Genomic DNA, 4,859 nt, shown 5'->3' with positions numbered 1-4,859 from the left:
CACTAATGCAACAAGCATAAGGCTGTTTCCATGAAATCTAATAAAGAATGTAATGCTTATTAATTATACACAGTAGTGTGATTGTTCCCTTGCGACTTACAATGTACAGTTGCGCTAAGAGTCTGTTTTGCTTTTGTTGAGTCTGATGTAAGTTGCCCGATTCAGGTGAATCAATACACCGAAGGGGCAACCCGTATACTTGAACTGTAATAGCCTGCGGGCAAAATTGTGAATGAAGTAAATGCGTTGAGCTTTCCTTTGTCCACCCTCGTTGTGATTACAATTTCTCTCCCTCTATTTTCTCTTGCTCTCTTGCACTCTGATTACAAGCTTCCGCGGACGGCAAGCGAGCTGACGAGTAGGCTTGCGGCGGTGAGGAAGGATCGTCGCATCGCGCTGGCCCATTTGAAGGAAATAGGCCCGTGACAAGTGGTACCAGAGCCCGTTCTCGTGCTGAGGAAGAGACTCCGTAGTCGGTGTCGACAGACATGCCGACAGACTGCGATTTGTGAGCAAGACATCGTGGTGCCTTATCAAAACTTGCGCAACACCAAAGGCAAGGCAGTTGCTGAAGCTGAGAAGATGAGTTCACCTCGGGGCCAAGAAGAGTTGACTGCAACTGTTAACAAGCTGGTGGAAGAGGTGACTTCGCATGATGAAGCAATTTCACGCGCATGTGAATCATTCAATGGACTGAATGATGTGGTGGCGAGCCTGCAAGAACAGGTATCCTTATTAATGGAGTAGGTCACTTCATTGATGACTACAGTGGTCGACTTGCAGACTGAAGTAGGGGAGCTTCAGTTGAAGAACCGTACGTTGCAGCGGACGGTGACTCTAAATGGCGAAAATGGTGAGAGGCCATCAATGATTGATGTGCCAAGACCCGCAAAATTCAATGGTTCTCATGACAGCAAGGCCATTGAGAACTTCTTGTTTCAAGTAGAAGACTACTTGGATATCCAGAATGTGACCCTCGAAGATCTGAGGATTAAGGCTGCAACGGCCTTACTTGATGGAGATGCTATCGCTTAGTGGAGGCGGAAGCGCAATGACATGGAGAGAGGTCAATGTGTGATAGACACCTTTGATGACTTCAAAGTGGAGTTGTGCAACTACTTCATGCCAAGAAATGCGTAGAGGCGGGCTTACCGGATGGTTCGTGAGCTCAAACACACTGGTTCGTTGCAAGACTATGTCAGAACATTCCAGAAGCTTATGTTGGAGATACCTCACATGCCAGAAGACGACTTGCTCAACTGGTTCATTGTGGGACTTCAACCATGGGTACAGTCTGAAGTTGAAAGGAGTAACCTTCGTATTTTGGAGGATGCATATGTGGCGGCAGAGCGCTTAGTTGACTCTCAGCGCAAGCCTTTCACCCCATCAACCAAAGTTGGGAAGAAACCTGACCACGGAGGCAAGGAGGATGAGCAGCGCAATGATAAAGGTGAGGCGTCGACACGCCATCAATCCGAAAAGAAGCAGAACTTCACAAAGCATAACAACAGCAACAAGGGTGTGATTGTGACATGTTGGTTCTGCGGTGATAGACATATTCTCAGGCAGTGCCCAAAGCACCTTATAAAGGACAACGGGCAAGCCAATGTTGCACGGGAAGAATGCAGTGATACTGAATGCAGTGACACTGAGACTATGCAACCAAGGATGGGGGTCATGCGATCGATTAACACAGCTAGAAGTTGCGCAGCTAAAAACATGCAGGTCTGTAAGGAACTTATGTACGTAAAAGTCATTATGAATGGAAAGTCTACTTCAGCTATGATAGACTCCGGGGTCACACACAACTTTGTCTCGCAGGAAGAGGTAGATCGGTTGAGCTTGAAAACTGGGCCAAAGCAGAGGACTATCAAAACAGTAAACTTTGAGGCCAAGTCCATCATTGGTGAAGCAAGAGATGTGACTACTCAAGTGGGGAGTTGGGTCGGCAAAGCCAACTTCTCTGTGGTGCCACTGGACGATTTCAAGGTGATTCTGGGTATGGAGTTTCTGCGAAGCCAGAATGTTATGATGCTGCCAAGGTTTAACACGTTGACGATCATGGGGTCAGACCTGTCCCACACAGTATAGTGCCTTACACAGAAAGACAAGTCTTCAGTGTTATCGGCAATGCAACTGAAGAAGGGTGTCAAGCATGGAGAACAGACATTCTTAGTTGCAGATGGAGGGAAGGTAGAAGCAGCAGTGCCACCGACCCTAACTCCACTATTGGAGGAGTTTCGGGGGGTGATGCCTTCGGAATTGCCAAAGCGTCTTCCGCCAAGACGTGAGGTCGACCACAAGATTGAGTTGACCCCGGGAGCGAAACCTCACGCAATGGTTCCATACCGTATAGGGCCAGCTAAACTGAAGGAGTTGCGCAGGCAGTTAGACGAGATGTTGGACGCATACATTATTCGTTCATCAAAAGCCCCATTTGGTGCCCCAGTCCTTTTCCAGATAAAACATGATGGCTCTAAACGGTTATGTGTGGATTATCGTGCTCTGAATAAGGTCACGGTGAAGAACAAGTACTCATTGCCATTGATAGCGAACTTGTTCGATCAGCTAGGCAGTGCCCGTATCTTTTTCAAGCTAGATTTGTAATCGGGTTACTAGCGGGTAAGGATTGCCGAAGGTGATGAGCCGAAAACAACTTATGTCACCCGCTATGGTGCTTACGAATTTCTAGTAATGCCATTCGGGTTGACAAATGCTCCAGCCACGTTCACGACTTTAATGAACCAGATCTTCTACCCTTACTTAGACAAGTTTGTGGTAGTCTACCTGGATGATATGGTGATCTACAGCAGTAACATGGAGGAACATGTCGGGCACTTGCGAACAGTGTTTCAGGTGCTGAAGGAGAATGACCTCTGTGTCAAACGAGAGAAGTGTCTCTTCGGGCAGGAGGAGATCAGCTTCCTTGGCCACGTTGTGGGGTATGGTGTGCTGCGTATGGATGGGCAGAAGATAAGGGTCATCCAGGAATGGGTTTCGCCAAGCAAAGTACCAGAATTGCGGTCATTTCTCAGTTTGTCAAACTATTATCGGCGTTTCATCGAATGTTATTTCCTCATTGTTGCGCCCATCACAGATTTGTTAAAGAAGAATCAGGTATGTCTCTAGACAGGAGCATGCCAAGATGCCTTCGATGGCTTGAAGAAAGCCTTATTGAAGGAGCCATTATTGTGACTGCCTGATCATTCGAGACCCTTTGAAGTCCACACTGATGCCTCAGACTTTTCCATTGGCAGAGTTATTATGCAAGATGGTCATCCGATCGCATATGAGAGTCGCAAGCTGAAAGATGCAGAGAGGTGTTACACAACGCATGAACGTGAGATGACCGTCATTGTGTATTGCCTCAGGACCTGGCGACACTACCTTTTGGGTGTCGAGTTCGTCGTCAAGACGGACAATGTGGCCACGAGCTATTTTCAGACGCAGAAGAAGTCGACGCCTAAACAAGTTCGATGGCAGATGTTTTTGGCTGAGTTCGACTTTGCCTTGGAGTACAAGGTTGGAAAGACCAATGTTGTAGCAGATGCCTTGAGCCGTAGGGCTGAATTGGCAGCTGCGCGCGCGGAGCCTACAGAAGTGCAATTGGAGGGTGTATTGCTGAGCCGCATCCGCGAGGGTACGCAGCAGGATCCGACCGCACAATACCTTGTTTCTCTGGCGCAGGTAGGGAAGACTCAGCGATTTTGGTTACCAGATGTCCTCCTCGTAACAAAAGAGAGGCGCATCTTTGTGCCTTGGTGGAAAAGCCTTCGCCGAGAGCTACTCAAGAAGTGCCATGATACACTATGGACCGGCCATCCTGGTTAGGAGCGTACCTTAGCACTCTTTGAGTGTGGCTACTATTGGCCGCAGATGAGAGACGATGTTGAGGGGTATGTGCGAACATGCCTCATCTGCCAGCAAGATAAGAGGACAAACCAGAAGGTTGCCGGTCTCCTTGAGCCTCTACCAATTCTAGAACGTCCTTAGTTCTATTTTGGTTATGGTGGATCGTTTCTCAAAGTATGTTAGCATTATACAAGCTTCCAAGGAGTGCCCTGCAGAGAAGACTGCAGAGTTGTTCGTAAAGTATGTGGTGAAGCACTGGGGCATACCAAAGAACATTGTGAGTGATCGCGATGCTTGCTTCACGAGCAAGTTCTGGCGTGAAGTATTTCGGCTACTTGGCTCTGAGTTGCTGTTTTCAACAAGCTTCCATCCGCAGACAGATGGGCAAACAGAACGCATCAACGGGATACTGGAGCAGTACCTTAGGCACTTTGTTAGTGCCAATTAGAAAAATTGGGTAAAGCTCCTTGATGTGGCACAGTTTTGTTATAATCTGCAGAAGAGTAAGTCTTCAGACCACAGTCTGTTTGAGATAGCCACGGAGCAGCAACCACTAACCCTGCACACTCTTGCCACACAAGAAAAGGAAATGTCATCCTTCGCCTATCAGTTTGTTCGCGACTGGCACGAGCAAAATGAGTTCGCGAAGGCATTTTTACACAAAGCGGCAAAGAGAATGAAGAAGTGGGCGGACAAACACCGTCAGCTCACAGGGTTCCAAGCTGGGGACCAAGTGTTGGTGAAGTTATATCCTAGTCGCACATGCATCTTCCGCGGGCAGCACCCCGAACTACTCAGAAAGTATGAGAGACCCTTCACCATCACAAAAAAGGTGAACAAGCTGACATACAAACTGAAGGTTCCTCCAGACTTCAAGGTGCACCCGGTGTTGCACGTGTGCAACCTCAAGCAGTTTCATCCAGATGATGGAAACCCGGAACGCAGTGTTGCACAATGCGCTCTCATCATGTAGAGACAATCAACAGCACAACGGGCTAAGAAACACC

Source organism: Nuphar pumila, chromosome 6 (assembly GCF_984573655.1).
Source record: "Nuphar pumila chromosome 6, dmNupPumi1.hap1.1, whole genome shotgun sequence".
Classification (NCBI taxonomy): domain Eukaryota; kingdom Viridiplantae; phylum Streptophyta; class Magnoliopsida; order Nymphaeales; family Nymphaeaceae; genus Nuphar; species Nuphar pumila.
The sequence above is the reverse complement of the archived record's forward strand: the minus strand, read 5'-3'. Positions refer to the sequence as shown.